The following is a 24,666-nucleotide window of genomic DNA, read 5'->3' as shown; positions in this document are numbered from 1 at the left end:
TAAATTAGGCGCTCTCCCGAGCCGGACGTACTGCGCATGCTCCCGACGTCATTTTCCCGACGTGCATTGCGCAAAATTACGTTACGCCGAGTTTTGTGAATCACGCCGGGTAAAAAAAGTTGCGTCGGGAAAAAAAAAAGATACAGCGAAAAAAAAAAAAAAATAACAGCGTCGCGGGAAAGAAGGGTCTACTTTTACAAGGTGTAAACAGTTTACACTTTGTAAAAGCAGCCCTAATTTTGCGTTTGCAAACTAATACTTACGGAGAAAAAACGAAGCGTAAAAGCTTCGTGGATCTCCGTAAGTGCTAATTTGCATACCGGAAGCGGCATTTCGATGAGAAATGCCCCCAGCGGCGGCCGAGGTACTGCATCCTAAGATCCGACAGTGTAAGTCCCTTACACATGTCGGATCTTCTGCCTATCTATTGGAAACTGATTCTGTGGATCAGTTCCAAAGATAGAAACAGGGATACGACGGCGTATCAGTAGATACGCCGGCGTATTCTTTTTGAGGATCTGGCCCGTAGTTAGTCAGGTTGAAAAAAGTCCATCCAGTTCAACCATAAAAGAAAAAATATCGTACAATCCCATATACCCAATTCTATACCCACAGTTGATCCAGAGGAAGGCAAAAAACCCCAGCAGAGCATGATCCAATTTGCAACAGCAGGGGAAAAAATTCCTTCCTGATCCCCCGAGAGGCAATCAGATTTTCCCCCGATCAACTTTACTTATAAATGTCAGTACCCAGTTATATTATGTACATAATTATAGTAGCATACTTGAGGTAAATATTGTAGATATAATACTACTTGCACATGAGAGGCAGTATAGCTCAGGTAAATATAGTTGCAGACATGAGCCATATATTGTAGATGTAGCAATGGTAACATATGAGAGGCAATATAGCTCAGGAATTTATAATAGTAAGTATACTATTATAAATTCCTGAGCTATATTGCCTCTCATATGTAACCATTGCTACATCTACAATATATGGCTCATGTCTGCAACTATATATTGCTGTATTAGTTTAGAGGTAGCTGTCCCTTTAAGGTACTCCTTTGCAAACAAGCTTTAGCACAATAGTACAAAGAGATCTGTTTAATAACTTGACAAATCACTATAAAGTTACCTTAGGGTTGAACCTATGCACTCTGATAGCCATGCAATTGTGAGGGCGAGCAATAAGTTATAGGAACTTAGCTTTAAAAGAGGAATTTGCTTATTGTGGAGGAAAAAGTTCTCAAACAACTTTCTGATTCTAATTTTGGAAATTGTGATATAAATTATAAACCCAATGAATCTAAAGTTAATAGTACAAATATTAAATTTAAGACAGTCATATCACAGTATATAGTGTGCCCTCCTTTTGGAAATATGCACAACAGATGTCCCACACATACCATCCACCGCAAAGACTGCATGTGTTACTGTATGTATCTCTTTAATCACCCAATCAGCCGCTATGTAATTGGAACTATTTAGGGAAGTGGGTGTTTCTGCTGGAGCTGTATAATCTATCTGCAGCTGCTCATAAACATGCACAGCCACGACCGATGGACCACAATGTCCTGTAATACAGAACAATCTTATTTTTATTATGAATAAACATTCAGGGTTGATAGAAGCAACACTGACTGTTTATTCATCAAAATAAAAGAACAGTCAGCTAAGATAGGGGGTGGGTGTCCAGTGCTGGCTGCACCACCCCACAGGAACACCCATAAATTGGGCTTAAGATTGGGATGGAGTAACAGCCAGCATTCACAAAAAAAAGGCCTATATGCACTTGCCACTCTTGGGCAATAAATAAAAGATTCAAATACAGTCCAGTTACCGTATTTATCGGCGTATACCGTGCATTTTTTTCCCCTTAAAATCAGGTGAAAATCGTGGGTGCTCGATATACGCCGATCCCCGCTTCTCCGAGCCGAGTGTACTGCGCACTCGGCCTTGCTCGGCTCCGCCGGCAGCCACGCGTGAGGAGCCGAGAGAAACCGAGTGCGCAGGAAATCCGGCTCTGCACAGTGCGCCAAATTCAAACACACGACGCTGCAACCCCTCGACGGACCCCGCCGCAGACGGACACCCATAAGGCTCGACGGACCCCGCCGCAGACGGACACCCACAAGGCTCGACGAACCCCGCGCAAGGCCGCAGACTGACGCCGGACAAGGCAGATGATGGACGCCGGGCACAACAGCAGACGGACCCCACGCAAGGCCGCAGACGGACGCCGAGCAAGACATCCAAAATGTAAGTTTTTTTCCCTAAACTTCCCTCCTCAGCTTGGGGTGCGTGCTATACGCCGGCGCGCGGTATATGCCGATAAATACAGTATTTTTCTCTGGGATATTTGTAGAGATATTGATGTGATAACATTTCATCCCACCATGTCATCTACCATTGGGTTGAACTGGTTGTAACTTGTTTTTAGTAGCACATAAGGCTCCTCGGTAAGAAAAGTATATACTGCACAGTATGTGGAAAAAACTTGTCAAGTTCTTTTAGAGCCCATTCACATCCCGACGCCGGCCGCTTGTGCCGCTAGAGGGGAGAATTCCCATTGCTGTCTATGGAGATGGTTCACATCTCATAGACGCCGTACGCCTGCCGCCTGAAAAAAAGTCCCGGACCCTTTTTTTCAGGCGGCATTGGCGTTCGGCCATACAAAGCAATGGCAAGGCTTTGTAAAAAAAAAAAAAGTTACACACTCGCGGCAAAATACGCCGCGTACGCGGCGTATCTTGTCGCGGAGGTGTGAATGGAACTTTGGAAAGGAACTTTGGATCAGATGTTAAAGTGGTTCTGAAGGCTGATGGTCTTTTACCTCTTGTACATTCTATAGGCTCAGGGCGCAGTAATCTGCACCCCCAGTCCATCCTTTTTTTTAAAGTAAATTAGAGCCTTATGCCCTTTAGGCCTCGTACAGACGACCAAGTTTCTCGGCAAAAACCAGCAAGAAACTTGCTGGGAGATATTTTTTTACCGAGGAAACCGGTCATGTGTACATTTTCGTCGAGGAAACTGTCGAGAAACTCGACGAGCCAAAAAGAGAGCAAGTTCTTTATTTCCTCGACGGGAGTCTCAAATTGGCTCATCGAGTTCCTGGTCGGGCTGGTTTCGGACGAGAAACTCGAGCGTGTGTATGCTAAGAAGCCCGCGCTTGCTCAGAATAAAGTATGAGACGGGAGTAAAAGTAGCATTTGTAATGGAGATAACACATTTTTCAAGCTGTAACAGACTGAAAAGTGCAAATCGTCTCTTAACAAACTTTTACTTAACACACAAACACATGAGATTAGCAAAACCAGCCCCAAGAGTTTAGCCAGTGGAATCGAACTTCCCCTGCCGTTGTATGTGTTGTAGTCACCGCGTTTGAGAACGAGAAGATTTTGTCTTGACAGTGTGTACGCAAAGCAAGCTTTTTGAGTTCCTCGACAAGCCTAACAAGGAACTCGACGAGCAAAACGATGTGTTTTGCCCGCCGAGATCCTCGGTCGTGTGTACGAGGCCAGACACATGATTGGAAATTCCAACAAGAAAACTGCAGATTTTTTCTGATGGATGTTGGCTCAAACTTGTGTTGCATACACATGTTCACGCCAACCTTGTCTGAAATTCCGACCGCCAAGAACACGGTGACGTACGAGGAGCCGAGATCAATGAAATTCAATAGGCAGTTCGGCGCTTCTGCTTGATTCTGAGCATGCATGTTTTTTTGTGTGTTGGAATTGCATACAGCCTAGCGGAATTTCCATCTGAAAAATAGAGAACCTGCTCTCAATCTTTTGCTGGCGGAAATTCTGACAGAAAATGTTGGATGGAGCCTACACACAGTCAGAATATCCGACCAAAATCTCACATCTAACTTTTTTTGATGGAAAATCCGATCGTGTGTACAGGGCATAAGGCTCTAATCATGTGCTTCAAAAAAGAAAAAAAAAAACATTGAAATCCATGCGTCCGCCATCCTGCATGTAGATTAGGGGCCGAGCGCATGGATTAGGGGGTGGCGCCCCTGTGCCCCTAATGAAAACATTGGCCACTGGTAGGGTCCCTCCTCTTCAGGAGAGGACCATATGACGCCAATGGCCTCCCACTGCTCTCTCAGCCAATGAGGAGAGAGAGTCCCGGGACGGCCAAGGCTATCATGAACATCGTTGGATCGGAGGGAACTTAAGTAAGGATTTGGGGGGCTGGGGGGGAGCCACTGCACAAATAAGTTTTTTTATCTTTATACATAGAACGCATGAATGTAAAAAACCTTCAGCCTTTAGATCCACTTTAAGCAAGTTAATCACTTGCCGACCGCCTCGCGTACATATATGTCGGGAGAATGGCTCATGTGAGCAAAGCAACGTACCTGTACGTTGTTTTGAAAATCCAGACGTGCGGTCGCACGCAAGCTCCTTCACCGTGCCCGCGGGACCCGTGGACTCGATGTCCGGCGGTGTCCCGTGATCGTGTCACGGAGCTACAGAATGGGAGATGCCTATGTAAACAAGGCATTTCCCCAATCTTCCTAGTGACAGAACACTGATCTACTGCTCCCTGTCATCAGGAGTAGTGATCACTGTCGTTTCACTCGTAGCCCAGCCCCCTCACAGTTAGAATCTCTCCCTAGCACACACTTAACCCCTTCCTCGCCCCCTAGTGGTTAACCCCTTCCCTGTCAGTGTCATTTACACAGTAATCAGTGCATTTTTATAGCTCTGTCGCTGTATACATGACAATGGTCTCAAAATAGCTTCAAAAGTGTCTGATGTGTCCGCCATAATGTTGCAGTCACTATAAAAATCACAGATCGCCGCCATCATTATTAAAAAAATAATAATAATAAAAATGCCATAAAACTATCCCCTATTTTGTAGACGCTATAACTTTTGCGCAAACCAATCAATAAACGCTTATTGCGATTTTTTTTAACCAAAAATATGTAGAAGAATACGTATCGGCCTAAACTGAGGAAGAAATTCATTTTTTTATATATTTTTGGGGGATATTTATTATAGTAAAGTAAAAAATGTAGCTTTTTTTAAAAAAAATATCGCTCTATTTTTGTTTATAGCGCAAAAAAATAAAAACCGCAGAGGTGATCAAATGCCACCAAAATAAAGTTCCATTTGTGGGAAAAAAAGACGTCAATTTTGTTTTGGGAGCCACTTCGTACGACAATTGTCAGTTAACCACTTAAGACCCGGACCAAAAAGCAGGTAAAGGACCGGACAGTTTTTGCGATTCGGCACTGCGTCACTTTAACTGACAATTACGCGGTCGTGCGACGCGGCTCCCAAACAAAATTGGCGTCCTTTTTTCCCCACAAATAGAGCTTTCTTTTGGTGGTATTTGATCACCTCTGCGGTTTTTATTTTTTGCGCTATAAACAAAAATTTTGAAAAAAATGCAATATTTTTGCTATAATAAATATCCCCCCAAAATATATAAAAAAAACATATTTTTTCCTCAGTGTAGGCCGATACGTATTCTTCTACCTATTTTTGGTAAAAAACAAAATCGCAATAAGCGTTTATCGATTGGTTTGCGCAAAATGTATAGTGTTTACAAAATAGGCGATAGTTTTATTTCATTTTTATTAATATTTTTTTTACTACTAATGGCGGCGATCAGCGATTTTTTTCGTGACTGCGACATTATGGCGGACACATCGGACAATTTTGACACATTTTTGGGACAATAGTAAATTTTTATAACAAAAAAATGCTATAAAAATGCATTGTTTACTGTGAAAATTACAATTGCAGTTTGGGAGTTAACCACTAGGGGGCGCCGAAGGGGTTTAGTGTGACCTCATATGTGTTTCTAACTGTAGGGGGGCGGGGCTGGACGTGTGACATCATTGATCGTGTTTCCCTATATTAGGGAACACAAGATCCATGACAGCGCCACAGTGAAGTACGGGGAAGGTGTGTGTACGGGGACCGTTTGCGGGACTCCAGCTGCGAGTGTGTCCGCGGGTCCCGCGGCCGTGGTCACGGAGCTTTGGACCTGGTCGCGGGCACTTAAAGAGACACGTACCTGTACGTGCTTGTGCCCAGCCGTGCCATTCTGCCGAAGTATACTGTATGTGCAGGAGGCGGTCCTTAAGTGGTTAAAGTGACGCAGTGCCGAATCGCAAAAAGTGCTCTGGTCGGGAAGGGGGTAAATTCTTCCGGGGCTGAAGTGGTTAATAAAGAATCATATTCTGCTCCCATTTCTATACATACAACTCATTTTATGTAATCTAGTCATAGGACACACATTTTAAATGTAATATCCTATATTCAGTTAAATACTTCTATGAAAAGAAACTGTTGCGTAATTAATAAAGTTTGTTTGAATTTTATCTGTCAGCTGAAGGAAGGACAATGGTGGAAACGATCACCAGCCATTGAGTTAATGTCAAGTTGTTTAGGTGTAAATTGCTGGTGTGTATTTATCAAGAGGTCCTATTTATCAGCAGTCAGATAAGTAGGGCGCCTTTCTGTATGACTCTCTGAGGCCTATTCATCAAACAGAGAGGCAATCTAGACATGTTGATGAATAAACTTCAATTATTGTCATAGCAGGATATATTATTTATCATCAGGGAGATAAATTGGAAGCTTGCAGGCTTAAGGTTTCTGCTGGAGATAGGGAAATCTTTTACATTTGGAACTGTAAAGTATCAAATACTGCCTTATCAATGACACCTTTCCAGACCAAGAAGCGGCTAGGACATTCCGCTAAATACACATGTAATCATTATTTTACCAATTGCTTTCTGATCTCAAAGCCCAAGATACAGCAAAACCTTGGTTTGAGAGTAACTTGGTTTGAGAGCGTTTTGCAAGACAAGCAAAATGTTTTAATACATTTAGCCTCGATATACAAGCGATGTCTTGATATAAGAGTAGCGTCATGTCACAATAAAAAAGAAGAGAGGAGCCTCTAAGTGTAGCAATATGGTTACATTTAATGAAGGTACAACATTTAGCAACATATTGCTACACTAATGCCGCGTACACACCATCACTTTATGTGATGAAAAAAAATGACGTTTTTAAAAACGTCACTTTAATTGACTGTGTGTGGGGGAAAACGTCGTTTTATGTCTTGTAAAAAACGACCAAAAAAAATTGAAACATGCTTCAATTTTATGTGTCGTTTTTCAAAAGTGCACTTTTTACTTCACAGAAATTGACCGTGTGTAGCAAAAAACTTCGTTTTCTAAGACGTTTTTTCATCCACGCATGCCCAGAAGCTACTTATGAAGCAAGCTTCAATGGTAAAACGTGGTGAGAACGTAACCTCACTTTGCAAGATCATTGTGAGAAAACGATGGTGTGCAGGCAACTTCGTCTTTGAAAATTGAAGTTTCAAAAACGTCATTTTTTACTTCACAGAAAGTGTCGTTTTTTTCATCACATAAAGTGATGGTGTGTACGCGGCATTAGGCCTCATACACACAACCGTTTTCCTCGACAGAATCCATCAAGAAACTTGGTGGCAGAGCTTTTTTGCAGAGGAAAACGGTCGTGTGTATGTTTTTCACCGAGGAAACTGTCGAGGAACTCGACGAGAAAAAAAAGAGTTCTCTTTTTCCTCTACGGGAGTCTCAATTTCCTTGTCTTGTTCCTCGTCGGGCTGGTTTTCGACGAGAAACACGAGCGTGTGTTTGCTAAGAAACCCGCGCATGCTCAGAATAAAGTATGAGACGGGAGCGCACCTTCGGTAAAAGTAGCGTTTGTAATGGAGATAGCACATTCGTCACGCTGTAACAGTCTGAAAAGTGCAAATCGTATCCTACCAAACTTTTACTTAACACGCAGTAACATGAGATTAGCAAAAGCAGCCCCAAGGGTTGTGCCAGTGGAATCGAACTTCCCCAGCCATTACATAGTTACATAGTTACATAGTTACATAGTTAGTCAGGTTGAAAAAAGACACAAGTCCATCCAGTTCAACCACAAAAAAATAAACAAACAAAATAAAAAACACAATACAATCCCATACACCCAACTCCATACCCACAGTTGATCCAGAGGAAGGCAAAAAACCCCAGCATAGCATGATCCAATTTGCTACAGCAGGGGAAAAAATTCCTTCCTGATCCCCCGAGAGGCAATCGGATTTACCCCGGATCAACTTTACCTACAAATCTTAGTACTCAGTTATTTTATGTACATTTAGGAAAGAATCCAGGCCTTTCTTAAAGCAATCTACTGAGCTGGCCAGAACCACCTCTGGAGGGAGTCTGTTCCACATTTTCACAGCTCTTACTGTGAAAAAACCTTTCCGTATTTGGAGGTGAAATCTCTTTTCCTCTAGACGTAAAGAGTGCCCCCTTGTCCTCAGTGTTGACCGTAAAGTGAATAACTCAACGCCAAGTACACTGTATGGACCTCTTATATATTTGTACATGGTGATCATATCCCCCCTAATTCTCCTCTTCTCAAGAGTGAATAGATTTAGTTCTTCTAATCTTTCCTCATAGCTGAGCTCCTCCATGCCTCTTATCAGTTTGGTTGCTCTTCTCTGCACTTTCTCCAGTTCTCCGATATCCTTTTTGAGAACTGGTGCCCAAAACTGAACTGCATATTCCAGATGAGGTCTTACTAATGATTTGTACTGGGGCAAAATAATATCTCGGTCTCTGGAGTCCATACCTCTCTTAACCACTTGACAACTGGGCACTTAAACACCCTTAATAACCAGACCAATTTTCAGCTTTCGGTGCTCTCACATTTTGAATGACAATAACTCAGTCATACAACACTGTAGCCAAATTAATTTTTTGTCCTTTTTTTCCCACAAATAGAGCTTTCTTTTGGTGGTATTTGATCACCTCTGCGGTTTTTATTTTTTTCGCTATAAATGAAAAAAGAACGAAAATTTTGTAAAAAAATGAATTTTTTTTCATTTCTATTATAACATTTTGCAAAAAATGAATTTTTCTTCATAAATTTGGCCTAAAATGTATACTGCTACATATCTTTGGTTAAAAAAAAAAAAAATGGGTTATTATTTAGTCTGGGTGAAAGTTATAGGGTCTACAAGCTATGGTACCAATTACTGAAAATTGATCAATTTGATCACATCTGATGTACTGACAGCCTCTCTCATTTCTTGAGACCCTAACATGCCAGAAAAGTACAAATACCCCCTAAATGACCCCTTTTTGGAAAGAAGACATTCCAAGGTATTTAGAAAGAGGCATGGTGAGTTTTTTGAAGTTGTAATTTTTTCCCACAATTCTTTGCAAAATCAAGGTTTTTTTTATTTTTATTTTTTTTCCACAAAAGTTTCATATTAGCAGGTTATTTCTCACACACAGCATATGCATACCACAAATTACACCCCAAAACACATTCTGCTATTCCTCCCGAGTATGGCGATACCACATGTGTGAGACTTTTACACAGCGTGGCCACATAGAGAGGCCCGACATGCAGGGAGCACCATCAGGCGTTCTGGAACACCCAGACCAGTTCTGACATTTCTCTCCTACATGTAAAAATCATCATTTATTTGTTAGAAAATTACATAGAACCCCAAAACATTATATATGCTTTTTTAGCAAAGACCCTAGAGAATACAATGGCGGTCGTTGCAACTTTTTATCGCGCATGGTATTTGCACAGCAATTTTTCGAACGCATTTTTTTGGGAAATAAAACAGTTTTGTGCTTTTTAAAAAAAAAAAACATTAACGTTAGCCCAATGTTTTTGCATAATATGAAAGATGAAGTTACGCCGAGTAAATAGATACCCAACATGTCACCCTTCAATATTGCACACGCTTGTGGAATGGCGCCAAACTTCGCTACTTAAAAATCCCCATAGGTGACGTTTTAAATGTTTTTACTGGTTACATGTTTTTAGTTACAGAGGAGGTCTGGGGCCAAAATGATTGCTCTCGCTCTAACGTTCGCAGCGATACCCCACATGTGTGGTTTGAACACCGTTTTCATATGTGGGCGGGACTTACGTACACATTCGCTTCTGTATACGAGCACGCGGGAACAGGGGCGCTTTAAATATTTATTTTTTATTTTTATTGTTCATTTTACTTTATTTATTTTAGTTTGACACGTTTTTCCCCAAAAATAAATGTTTTGATCACTTTTATTCCAATTACAAGGAATGGAAACATCCCTTGTAATAGGAATATAGCATGACAGGTCCTCTTTACAGTGAGATATGGGGTCAATAAGACCCCACATCTCGCCTCTAGGATGGGAAGCCTGAAAAAAAACAAGAAAAAAAACGATCCTGGCTTCGATCGCAGCGGTGAGTCAGAAGAGGCACCGGAGGGAGAAGGGAGTGGGGACGTCCCTTTTTGCCTCCCGTAAGAACGATTAAGAGGCGGAACAGCCGCCATGATCGTTCTTATGGTGTAGAGAATCGCCGGCTGAAAAAAATGATATCTGAATGATATCTAAATGATGCCTGTAGCTGCAGGCATCATTTAGATATCCCTGCACAAAGTCAAGGACCTCATATGACGTGGGCGGGAAGTGGTTAAAACGCATTTTTTCCCCAGAGTATTTTCTGGGTATTGCAGAGTATTGGCCGGGGTATTGCAAAGTATTGGTGCGGGGGTATTGCAGAGTATTGGTGCGGGGGTATTGCAGAGTATGGTGCGGGGGTATTGCAGAGTATTGGTGCGGGGGTATTGCAGAGTATGGTGCGGGGGTATTGCAGAGTATTGGTGCGGGGGTATTGCAGAGTATTGGTGCGGGGGTATTGCAGAGTATGGTGCGGGGGTATTGCAGAGTATTGGTGCGGGGGTATTGCAGAGTATTGGTGCGGGGGTATTGCAGAGTATGGTGCGGGGGTATTGCAGAGTATTGGTGCGGGGGTATTGCAAAGTATTGGTGCGGGGGTATTGCAAAGTATTGGTGCGGGGGTATTGCAGAGTATTGGTGCGGGGGTATTGCAGAGTATGGTGCGGGGGTATTGCAGAGTATTGGTGCGGGGGTATTGCAGAGTATTGGTGCGGGGGTACTGCAGAGTATTGCGCGGGGGTACTGCAGAGTATTGCACGGGGGTACTGCAGAGTATTGCGCGGGGTATTGCAAAGTATTGGTGCGGGGGTATTGCAAAGTATTGGTGCGGGGGTACTGCAGAGTATTGGTGCGGGGGTACTGCAGAGTATTGCGCGGGGGTACTGCAGAGTATTGCGCGGGGGTATTGCAGAGTATTGGTGCGGGGGTATTGCAGAGTATTGGTGCGGGGGTATTGCAGAGTATTGGTGCGGGGGTATTGCAGAGTATTGGTGCGGGGGTATTGCAGAGTATTGGTGCGGGGGTATTGCAGAGTATTGGTGCGGGGGTATTGCAGAGTATTGGTGCGGGGGTATTGCAGAGTATTGCGCAAGGAGTACTGCAGAGTATTGCGCGGGGGTATTGCAGAGTATTGCGCGGGGGTATTGCAGTGTATTGCGCGGGGGTATTGCAGTGTATTGCGCGGGGGTATTGCAGAGTATTGCGCGGGGGTATTGCAGAGTATTGCGCAAGGTGTACTGCAGAGTATTGCGCGGGGGTATTGCAGAGTATTGCGCGGGGGTATTGCAGTGTATTGCAGAGTATTGAGCGGGGGTATTGCAGAGTATTGCGCGGGGGTATTGCAGAGTATTGCGCGGGGGTATTGCAGAGTATTGCGCGGGGGTATTGCAGAGTATTGCGCGGGGGTACTGCAGAGTATTGCGCGGGGGTACTGCAGAGTATTGCGCGGGGGTACTGCAGAGTATTGCGCGGGGGTATTGCAGAGTATTGCGCGGGGGTATTGCAGAGTATTGCGCGGGGGTATTGCAGAGTATTGCGCGGGGGTATTGCAGAGTATTGCGCAAGGAGTACTGCAGAGTATTGCGCGGGGGTATTGCAGAGTATTGCGGGGGTATTGCAGAGTATTGCGGGGGTATTGCAGAGTATTGCGCGGGGGTATTGCAGTGTATTGCAGAGTATTGCGCGGGGGTATTGCAGAGTATTGCGCGGGGGTATTGCAGAGTATTGCGTGGGGGTTTTGCAGAGTATTGCGCGGGGGTTTTGCAGAGTATTGCGCGGGGGTTTTGCAGAGTATTGCGCGGGGGTTTTGCAGAGTATTGCGCGGGGGTTTTGCAGAGTATTGCGCGGGGGTTTTGCAGAGTATTGCGCAGGGGGTATTGCAGAGTATTGCGCAGGGAAGGCAGAGCATTGCAGAGTATTGCGCAGGGAAGGCAGAGTATTGCAGGGGTTAATGCAGGGATGGCTGAGCAGGGATGGATGGATCTGTGACTGCAATAGTCACAGATCCATCCCACACTGCTGCTGCCATCCGCGCTCTCCTCTCACACTGTACCGATCGGTACAGCGAGAGGAGGGAGGAACCGGCGTCATCAAATGACGCCGGTTTGTTTACCTGTGATCGGCGCGATCACATGGTAAAAGACCGCTGTTGTCGGTCAGTTACCGAGATCTGTGTAGCGCCGGGTCTCATAGACCCGGCGCGCACAGAATTTTCTGTGTGCGCGCCCGAGGCGGCGCGCATCACTGCTTCTGGTGGGCGCCGTTTCAGAACGGCGACCCCCAGTTAAGCAACCACCTTGCCGCCGTTTTTGGACGGCGGCTGGTGGTTAAGTGGTTAATACAAGAAAGGACTTTGCTCGCTTTGGAAACCGCAGCTTGGCATTGCATGCCATTATTGAGCTTATGATCAACTAAAACCCCCAGATCCTTCTCCACTACAGACCCCCCCAGTTGTACTCCCCCTAGTATGTATGATGCATGCATATTCTTAGTCCCTAAGTGCATAACTTTACATTTATCTACATTAAACCTCATCTTCCACTCAGTCGCCCAATTAGACAGAGCATTGAGGTTGGCTTGTAAATTGGAGACATCCTGCAAGGACGTTATTCCACTGCATAGCTTGGTGTCATCTGCAAAGACAGAAATGTTACTTTTGATCCCAGACCCAATATCATTTATAAATATATTGAAAAGTAAGGGTCCCAGCACTGAACCTTGGGGTACACCACTGATCACCTTGGACCATTCAGAGTAAGAATCATTAACCACGACTCTCTGAATTCTGTCTTTCAGACAGTTTTCTATCCATTTACAAACTAATATATGCAATCCTGTAGACCTTACCTTACACATGAGCCGTGTGTGCGGAACTGTATCGAACGCTTTTGCAAAATCCAAATATATCACGTCCACAGCCACGCCTCTGTCCAGGGTTTTACTTAGGTCTTCATAAAAGGAAATCAGGTTTGTCTGACAACTTCTGTCTTTCATGAATCCATGTTGTCTGCTGCTTAAATAGTTTTTTTCCAGCAAGAACTCATCCATGTGGTCTTTTATTAAACGTTCCAGTATCTTCCCAACTATAGAAGTTAAACTAACAGGTCTATAGTTACTTGGTAAAGACTTTGTTCCCTTTTTAAATATGGGCACCACATTGGCCCTGCGCCAATCCAGTGGTACTATTCCTGTCATTAATGAGTCCCTAAATATTAGATACAGTGGCTTTGAAATGACAGAGCTCAACTCACCTAGGATCCGTGGGTGGATGATGATCACTGCTACCCAGGTGTTCCTTTATCTGAACATTAGTAATAAGCTCTGCATGGTTTAAGATTATCAGGTCCAACAGAGCATCATTCCTAGTTGGGGCCTCAATAAACTGCACCATAAAATTGTCCTGCAATAGGTTTTTAAATGTTTGTCCTTTAACTGTCCCAGAAGTGCCATTAATCCAGTCAATTTCTGGGTAGTTAAAATCCCCCATTATTATCACCGTCCCAGCCCTTGCAGCCCTTTCCATCTGTGCAAGGAGCTGAGTCTCCACCTCCTCATTAACATTGGGTGGTTTATAACAACCTCCAATGATTAATTTTGAACTACGCACATCTGTATGCAGTTCCACCCATAATGCTTCAGCCTCATCACACTCTCCATCAACCAGGTTCTCTTTCAAGCTTGCTTTGAGGTCACTTCTCACATAGAGACAGACCCCTCCACCTTTCCTTTTTACCCTGTCTTTCCGAAAGAGAGCATAGCCAGGAATATTAATAGCCCAGTCATCTGAGGATTGAAGCCAAGTTTCAGCAATACCGATTACATCATAGCTCTCCTCATGCGCCAGAGCTTCCAACTCACCTGTTTGTGTTGTACGTCACCGCGTTTGAGAACGAGGAGATTTTGTCTTGACAGTGTGTACGCAAAGAAAGCTTGTCGAGTTTCTCCACAAGCCTGACAAGGAACTCGTCGAGGAAAACGATGTGTCTTTTCCGACGAGTTCCTCGGTCGTGTGTACGAGGCCTGAGAGGTGCCTCTCTTCTCTTTTATACTCTGTAAAAAAAAAAAATGCTTTGATATACAAGTGCTTTGGATTACAAGCATGTTTCTGGAAAGAATTATGCTCATAAACCAAGGTTTTACTGTATTCTTCATATCAAGCAAAGATCATCTTAGTAATTTTGTGTGTTCAGACCCAGAAATAAGAGGTGTTCTTGGGAAAGTATTTTTTAATTAAACACTTGAGGACAGCCGCACGACGATATACGTCGACAGAATGGCAAGGCTGGGCACAAGAGCGTACGTCCCCTTTAAGAGCCCAGCCGGTGCTCGTGACCGAGTCCTCTCCTCCATGACTGTCCCCGCGGGAACAGCGGACCCTGATCTTCGCCGGTGTCCAGCGATCAGGTCACAGAGAGGAATAACGGGGAGAGGTAAGTGTAAAAAAAAATCTCCCCGTGCTTCCTACTGTGGCTTGTCACTGATCGTCTGTTCCCTGTGTTAGGAATCGACAATCGGTGACCTCACACGCACAGCCACGCCCCCCCCCCCACAGTGAGAACACTCCCTTAGGTCACACTTAACCCCTACAACGCCCCCTCCGTGTTAATCCCTTCACTGCCATTGTCATTTTCACAGTAATCAGTGCATTTTTATAGCACTTTTCGCTGTGAAAATGACAATGGTCCTAAAAATGTGTCAAAAGTGTCCGATGTGTCCGCCATAATGTTGCATTCACGAAAAAAATTCGCTGATTGCTGCCATTAGTAGTAAAAAAAAAAAATATTAATAAAAATGCCATAAAACTATCCCCTATTTTGTAAACGCTATAAATTTTGCGCAAACCAATCAAACACTTATTGCGATTTTTTTTACCAAAAATATGTAAAAGAATGCCTAAACTGAGGAAAAAAAATAAAATGTTATATCTTTTTTTGGGGATATTTATTATAGCAAAAAGTTAAAAATATTCATTTTTTTCAAAATTGTCACTTTATTTTTGTTTATAGCGCAAAAACTAAAAAACGCAGAGGTGATCAAATACCACCAAAAGAAAGCTCTATTTGTGGGAAAAAAAGGACGCCAATTTTGTTTGGGAGCCACGTCGCACGACCGCGCAATTGTCAGTTAAAACGACGCAGTGCCGAATCGCAAAAAGTGCTCTGGTCTTTGACCAGCAATATGGTCCGGGGGGTTAAGTGGTTAAAGGAACCTATTTAGAAAATAAAAAACTAACCTTTACAACCCCTTTAAGTTCTCATTTTGTATAGAGCTACAAAAGATGTCTATACATCTAAATGAAAATAATAATCATGATATTTGCATTATATAAAGAGTTGTAGGAAGCACTGACTTGCCCCAACCTTTTAATAGCCATGTATAAAAATAATTAGTTATCAGATGTTCCATATTTCCAACTATGAAGAGGTTAAAGAAAATAATCGGAGAGTTTCATTTTTCTTTCTGATGCATCTAAGCCACTTAACAGAAAATTGAGAGAATATATTACAGGGTTAGGGAGCATAGTTCAAGGGTCACTATCATTCTCATTAAGAAATGTCTCTATGCAGTTCTCACAGGTGGATAATCAATAAGGGTGCCTGAACATGATCAGTCCTGGTGCAGAGGCCTCTAATTGAGCTAATCTTGTTTATGTCTTCTCATGACTATCACCAGCTGCATACACTGTGACTTGTGATCTAATGAAGACTCTAATATGGCCGCAGACCCTGATCTGATGTCCACGTCTTCATTACTTAATTGTTGTTATGACACTCTGTATATAAGAATGCAATTATAAAGAACTTTGTTTCCACCCACTATTTCATCCTGAGGAACTTTGGGGTTGATGTACTAAAACTGGAGAGTGCAAAACCTGGTGAAGCTCTGCAAACAAACCAATCAGCTTCCAGTTTTTTTTTTGTCAGAGTTTAACTGAACAAGCTGAAGTTAGAAGCTGATTGGCTACCATGCAAAGCTGAACCAGATTTTGTACTCTCCAGTTGTAGTAAATCAACCCCACTGTGTCATCTGGTGGTTTAGGCCCCTTTCACATTGGGGCAGGAGCCGCGGTGGAGGTATATCGCCGCTAAAAATAGCGGCGCTATACCGCCGGGATTGCCACGGGAATCGGCTGCTAGCGGTGCGGTATTAATCCCCGCTAGCGGCCGATAATGGGTTAATACCACCCACAATTCGCCTCTGCAGAGGCGCATTGCGGGCGGTATTGCCGCAGTTTCTCATTGTTTTAAATGGGAAGGAGCGGTGAAGGAGCGGTATACACACTGCTCCTCTCACCGCTCCAAAGATGCTGCTGGCAGGAGATTTTTTTCTCTCCCGCCAGCGCATTGCCTCAGTGTGAAAGCCCTCGGGCTTTCACATTGAGTAGGCAGTGAAGGAGTTTTTCAGGCGGTATAGCAGCGCTATCTTTAGCGATGTACCGCCTGAAAAACTCCTCAGTGTGAGCCCTGGTTCACATTGATGCTACTTTGAAATCGTGCTACTTTACTTGAAGTAGCGCGATTTCAAAGTAGCAAGGTCAGCGCGATTTCAGATGCTACTTGATAGACATTTGTGTGGCTTCATACACAGATGTCTATAGAAATCGCACCTGAAATCGGCAAAAGTAGTGCAGGAACTACTTTTGCGGCGCCGCAAAATCTGTGTTGCACCGATTGGAACAGTGCCATTGCCGCCAATAGGCTGCGACTTGTCATGCGATTTGATCTCTCAAATTGCATGACAAATCGCTCCAATGTGAACCTAGGCTGAAAGGGGTCTAACTGAACAAGCTGAAGTTAGAAGCTGATTGGCTACCATGCAAAGCTGAACCAGATTTTTCACTCTCCAGTTGTAGTAAATCAACACTGTGTCATCTGGTGGTTAACACTCCTGTCTTGCAGCATAAGACACCTTTCACACTGAGGAGTTTTTCAGACACTACAGCGCTAAAAATAGCGCCTAAATTCCGCCTGAAAAACTCCTGCCCAGCCTTCTCAATGTGAAAGCCCGAGGGCTTTCACACTGAGGCGATGCGCTGGCAGGAGTGAAAAAAATCTCCTGCAAGCAGCATCTTTGGAGCGATGAGAGCAGCGGTGTGTATACCGCTCCTTCCCATTTAAAACAATGGGAAACCGCAGTATTAAACCTTTATCGGCCGCTAGCGGGGGTTAATACGGCAGCTGTAGCGGCCGAATCCCCCTGTAATTCCGACGGTATAGCGCCGCTATTTTTAGGCTATACCGCCACCGCGCCTCCCTCCCCAGTGTGAAAGGGGCCTTAGGATCATTGGTTTAAATCAGAACTAAATTACTACCTGCATGGATTCTAAATGTGCATGTGCAGGTTCCCTCTCACACCCCAAAGACATACTGGAAGATTAATTGGCTTCTATCTAAATTATCCCTGATATACTGTATTTATGTAAGATAGGAACCTTAGACTGTAGGCTCCTTATATAAAATATGTAAATAGCTGCATAAAAATACCAATAATAATCGTATGTGGCCTTTTACTAAGTGGGCATATGTCAAGCAATCACTGGTTGTTCACAATCATCCTGCTTGATCGTCTTTGGATTTCTAGACTAGTGTTTCTCAACCTTTTTTTCAGTCAAGGCACCCCTTAAAATAATAGACACACTCAAGGCACCCTCTAAAATTAAGGAAAATCTCAAGGCATTGTCCAAAATTATGGACAGTCTCAAGGAACCTTACAAAGTTTTGGAAAATCCCAAGGCACCATCCAAAATTATGAACAATGTCAAGGCACCCTCCAAAATGATGGACAATCGCAAGGCACCCTCCAAAATGAAAGTGGTTGTAAACCCAACCACACAACTTGCACCGACAGGTAAGCCTAGATTAAGGCTTACCTGTAGGTGCAAGAAATATCTCCTTAACCTACACGGTTAAGGAGATATTTGCTGAAAACACTGCACTAATGCGCACCGTAGACAATGTCGCAGGCGCACTGAGCGTGCCGTTTTTGTGAATGGGATAATGGGAGTTAATGCCGTATACCCGCGCGCATGTGTGGGAGTGACGTCATCGCCGCTCTGGCCAGTCACAGCGCCGGAGTGGTGATACAAGGAAGATACTCCGAAGGGACATGGCGGCGGGGGAGGGGAACGAGGAGTGCTTCGGAGGCTTCGATCTCAGGTAAGTTCCACATAATAAGCTAGTATGCTATGCATACTAGCTCATTATGCCTTTCTCTTGCAGGGTTTTTATTTTAAGGAAATATTTTTTTCGGTTTACTTCCTCTTTAAGGACAATCTCAAGGCACCGTCCAAAATTATGGACAGTCTCAAGGCACCTCCAAAATAATGGACAATCGCAAGGCCCCCTCCAAAATTAAGGACAATCTCAAGGCCCCCTCCAAAATTATGGACAGTCTCAAGGCACCCTACAACATTTTGGAAAATCCCAAGGCACCGTCCAAAATTAAGGACAATATCAAGTCCCCCTCCAAAACGATGGACAATCTCAAGGCACCCTCCAAAATGATGGACAATCTCAAGGCACCCTCCAAAATGATAGACAGTCTCAAGGCACCCTCCAAAATGATGGACAATCTCAAGGCCCCCTCCAAAATTATGGACAGTCTCAAGGCACCCTACAACATTTTGGAAAATCCCAAGGCACCGTCCAAAATTAAGGACAATATCAAGTCCCCCTCCAAAACGATGGACAATCTCAAGGCACCCTCCAAAATGATGGACAATCTCAAGGCACCCTCCAAAATGATGGACAGTCTCAAGGCACCCTCCAAAATGATGGACAATATCAAGGCACCCTCCAAAATGATGGACAGTCTCAAGGCACCCTACAACATTTTGGAAAATCCCAAGGCCCCCTCCAAAATTAAGGACAATCTCAAGGCCCCCCTCCAAAATGATGGACAAGCTCAAGGCACCCTTCAAAATGATGGACAATCTCAAGGCACCCTCCAAAATGATAGTCAATCTCAAGGCACCCTCCAAAATGATAGTCAATCTCAAGGCACCCTCCAAAATGATAGACAATCTCAAGGCACCCTGCAAAATTATGGACAATCTCAAGGCACCCTACATCCTTTTGGCAGCTAGAAGATTGTAATGCTGCACAATGAAAACCTGTGGCTTTGTGTAACTGAAAGGCAGCCTTCACCTGCCCGCCGCCTTGTATACCATTTATGGGCCATTTCAGGCATTTTGCTAAGGCACCCCTGAAGGGCCTCTTGAAAAAGGCTACTCTAGACTGTTGCTTCTGTTCCCATCTTTTGCTAGTGGTCTACTACTTCCAGGTCTGGTGGTCTAACATGGAGTATAATTTTGCTCTTGAGTGCCCTTCTATAATGCATTTTGCTGATTTCTTATTGTTACATCATATATAGTTAAAGAAGAATTCCAGGTATGGCATGTTTTTACATTGGTCCAGCCTGGACAAGGTGGAGAGAGTGACATCACTGCTCCACCTCTCCACTTCATTCAATCAAAGAACACTTTGCATCCATCAAAGGGATGCAATATGATCTCTGAATGGTTCCTGTGCCAAGTGGCCACCTCTTGTATTTAAAATGCAGCAGGGAACACGCTTGGTAGGGCACGCGGAAGCAAGTGGAGATCACTGGAGAAGTTGTGTGTGTCTACTACATTGATTTCCAGCTTCTAGCGGGATCCCACCAGTATGGTATACAGTATGCATAGACGGATCCAATGTAATTGGAACATATCCATACCTAACTTCTTCTTTTGAGGAATTCCCAATACTGGCATTTGGTCAGACCCTGACTATGCGTTTGCTCTATCACTTTTGTACCTATTGATATAGCATCTGACCTGGCTAGTCTATCTTTTAACTTTTTTTCATAAATTGTTTGACCCAAATGCATGCAGTTTCAAGTCTTGGCTTCAGCCTCTGCGGGCATTCTAGGTTCAGCTCTTCTTTAGGAAATGCTACTTTGTTCAGTTTCTGGTACAAGCACATCAAGCTTCTCCTAAACATGGATACAGGTGACAGGACAGCAACAGAGGGCCAGATTCACAAAAAAGATACGACGGCGTATCTCCTGATACGGCGTCGTATCTCTGAGATACGATTGTCGTATCTATGCGCCTGATTCATAGAATCAGGTTACGCATAGATAGCCCTAAGATCCGACAGGTGTAAGTGACTTACACCGTCGGATCTTAGGCTGCAATTCTAGGCTGGCCGCTAGGTGGCGATTCCATTGCGGTCCGCGTAGAATATGCAAGTGACTAGTTAAGCTGATTCACGAACGTCCGCTTTGCCCGTCGCTCTAAATGTACGTAGTTTCCGTAGAGATACATCGCGTAAAACTAAGCATGCCCTCTAGGTGGTCTAACCAATGTTAAGTATGGCCGTCGTTCCCGCGTCAAATTTTTAAAATTAAATTTCACGTCGTTTGTGTAAGTCGTCCGTGAATGGCGCTGGATGCCATTTACGTTAACGTTGAAACCAATGACGTCCTTGCGACGTCATTTAGCGCAATGCACGTCAGGAAATTTTAGGGACGGAGCATGCGCAGTACGTTTGGCGCGGGAACGCGCCTAATTTAACTGGTCCCCGCCCCATTTGAATTAGGCGTGCTTGCGCCGGGCGGATTTACGCTACACCGCCGCAAGTTTACAGGTAAGTGCTTTGTGAATCAGGCACTTACGCTGTAAACTTGCAGCGGTGTAACGTAAATGGGATACGTTACGCCGCCGCAGCGTAGCCCATTTCTGCGTGAATCTGGCCCAGAGATTTTTGAGTCAAAGCAAGTGGTTGACAAAGTGATCAGCCCACAAATTGTGAGCACTGGCTTTATCAAGTTGTTATCATAAGGCATCCAGTCTGCACATTTGGATGATTATAGGGCAATGTGTGTTCTTTTCACTATCACCATAGATAACTTCAAGAAACCAAAGTTGGGGGAAAAATAAATGGTCCAATTAGAACCGCTTCATCCAATGTGTATGGGTGCACTAAATGTGCTTTAAGGTCCATGAATATAACATAATTTATCCCCAACGGTTAAAATAAATGTAAAGGCTTTTTAATGAGTTGACCTTGTACAACCTTGCTTTTTTTGTATATTCCTCCTATGCTTGTGACCTTTATAGGAAAAGAGATTCTTGAAATAACATATTAGGCATTTCACTTATTAGTGTGCTAGATTAAAGGGGGGGGGGGGGGAAGCAACGTTCGCCTTATTTTCCAAAAGAGTTGGTGGCAAACTGTGAATGCAAGTCTTATATAATAATAATAATAATAATAATAATAATATATTTACTGTATATACTTATATAGTATACTATATAATTATACAGCATACCTAGTAAATAATAATAATAATTATTATTATTATATAACCAGTTACCAACCGCCCTATAGACGATATACGTCTACAAGGCGATTGCTTAACTGGGGCGCGCACACGGGAATGTCCGTGACCACCGGGTCCTCCGGACCCGGCGCATCACGGATCACGGTAAATCACTGCTGATAGTGGCGGTTTACCACGTGATCGCTCCGTCCAATGACTGAGCGATCACTTGTAAACATCATGTGATGACGCCGGTTCCTCCCTCCCCTCTCTGTACCGAACGGTACAGTATGAGAGGAGAGGGGGGGGAGAGCAGATGCAGCACGAGTGCTGTGGGCTGGATCTGTGACACATGCAGTCACAGATCCAGCCAGCCATTCATCCCTGCTCAGCCATCCCTGCCCCATACTGTGCAATACTACACACCTATACTGTGCAATATTCTGCAATACCCCACACTACTCTGCAATACCCCACACTACTCTGCAATACCCCACAATACTCTGCAATACCCCACAATACTCTGCAATACCTCACACTACTCTGCAATACCCCACAATACCCTGCAATACCCCACAATACCCTGCAACGTCGCCTATGGGGATTTTTAAGTAGCGAAGTTTGGCGCCATTCCACGAGCGTGTGCAATTTTGAAGGGTGACATGTTGGGTATCTATTTACTCTGCGTAACTTCATCTTTCACATTTATGCAAAAGAATTAAGAAAAACTACTAAATTTGCAAAATTTTATAACAGAAACAAAGAAAAAATCATTTTTTTTACAGAATTTTCAGTCTTTTTTCTCTTATAGCGCAAAAAATAAAAAACCCAACGGTGATTAAATACCACCAAAAGAAAGCTCTATTTGTGTGAAAAAAAGGACGAACATTTTATTTGGGTACAGTGTTGTATGACTGAGTAATTGTCATTCAAATTGTGAGAGCACCGAAAGCTGAAAATTGGTCTGGTTATTAAGGGGGTTTACGTGCCCAGTGATTAAGTGCATAAAGCCTCATACACACGATCGGACTTCCATCCATTTTCTGTGGATTTTTGTCCGAAGGGGCGTTGGCCGTGAACTTGTTCTGCATACACACAGCAGAATTTTTTTAGCCAACATTTACCAAATCACATGGTTTATCAGCTCTTTACCGCCTCCTTTTTTCGCAACTTCTGCTATTGTTGTTTGATTTTTAGCATTGGTTCTGAGCATGCGTGTTTGTACTTTGGACTTTAGTCCGATGGACTTGTGTACACACAATCGGATTATCCTCCATCGGACATTTGTTGCCGGAAAGTTTGAGAGCATTCACAGCGAACATTTGTCCTTTGAAAAAACGAAAATAATTATCCGATGGAGCGTACACATGGTCGGATCGTTGTTGTCAAAAAGTCTGATCGTGTGTATAGGCCTATAGACTCGCGTTCACAGGTTGCCACCACCAACTCTTTTGGAAAATAAGGAGAACCCTTGCTATTTTATATATATGTGTATATATATATGTGTATATATATATATATATATATATATATATATATATATATATATATATATATATATATATATATATATATATATATATATATATATATATATATATATATATATAATTTATCTTCTGGCCCCAGAAGATAAAGTCATGGTCAAAAATATTGGCCCCCCCGGCATTTCTGTCATTTAATGCACCACTTCACCCAGAAAATACAAATATTTAGGCATTCTCATGTTTATTTATTTTGTTTATATCGGTATGACAGAAAAGGTGGAGAAACAAAAAGCCAAATCTGACACATTCCACGCAAAACTCCGAAAATGGACTGGACAAAATTATTGGCACCCTCATTTTAATATTTGGTAGCACACCCCTTGGAAAAAATAACTGAAATCAATCGCTTCCTGTAACCATCAATTCGATTCTGACACCTCTCTACTGCAATTTTGGACCACTCTTCTTTCACCAACTACCCCAGGTCTCTCAGCTTGGAAGGGCTCGTTTTTCCAACTGCTATTCTGAGATCTCACCACAGGTGCTCTATGGGATTTAGATCTGGGCTCATTGCTGGCCAGTTCAGTACTCTCCAGTACTTTGTCTTAAACCAGTTCTGGGTGCTTTTTGACGTGTGCTTTGGGTCATTGTCCTGCTCTAAGACCCATAACCTCTGACAGAGACCTAACTTTCTGACACTGGGTCCTACATTGCACCCCCGAATTCTTTAATAGTGTTCAGATTTCATAATGCCATGCACACAGTCATGCACACAGTCACAGTCATCCAGTGCCTGAAGCAGCAAAGCAACCCCAAAACATCAGTGAACATCCACCATGTGTGACTGTAGGGACTGTGGGCCAAATCCTCAAAAGAGATACGACGGAGTAACTGCTGTTACTCCGTCGTATCCCTGGTCCTAACTATGGAACTGATCCACAGAATCAGTTTCCCATAGTTAGGGAGAAGATCCAGCATGTGTAATTGAATTACACTGTCGGATCTTAGGATGCAGTACCGCATCCGCCGCTGGGGGCATTTCGCGTCGAAATGCCGCCTCGGGTATGCAAATTAGGACTTACGGAGATCCACGAAGCTTTTCAGCTTCGTTTTTTCTCCGTAAGTTTTATTTTGCAAACGCAAAATTAGGGCTGCTTTTACAAGGTGTAAACTGTTTATACCTTGTAAAAACAGACCTTTCTTGCTCGCGACGTGATTTTTTTTAAATGTTAAAAAAATATTTTGGCGGCGTATCTTTTTTTTAACCCGACGCAACTTTATTGTCCCGTCGCAATCCACAAAGCCCGACGTAACGTAATTTCGCGATATGCACGTCGGGAAAATGACGTCACGAGCATGCGCAGTACGGCCGGCGCGGGAGCGTGCCTCATTTAAATGGGAATCGCCCCCTGGAGAAGAGGAACGCCTTGCGCCGGCCCGATTTAAGTTACACCGCTCAAAATTTCTAGGTAAGTGCTTGTGGATCGGGCACTTAGTTAGATATTTTGCGGCGGTGTAACTTAAATGGAAAAAGTTACGTTGCACCGGGTTTTTGAGGATTAGGCCCTGTATTCTTTACTTTAGCCCAGGTTCACACTGG

This window comes from Rana temporaria, chromosome 3, assembly GCF_905171775.1.
Source record: "Rana temporaria chromosome 3, aRanTem1.1, whole genome shotgun sequence".
Lineage (NCBI taxonomy): Eukaryota > Metazoa > Chordata > Amphibia > Anura > Ranidae > Rana > Rana temporaria.
The sequence above is the reverse complement of the archived record's forward strand: the minus strand, read 5'-3'. Positions refer to the sequence as shown.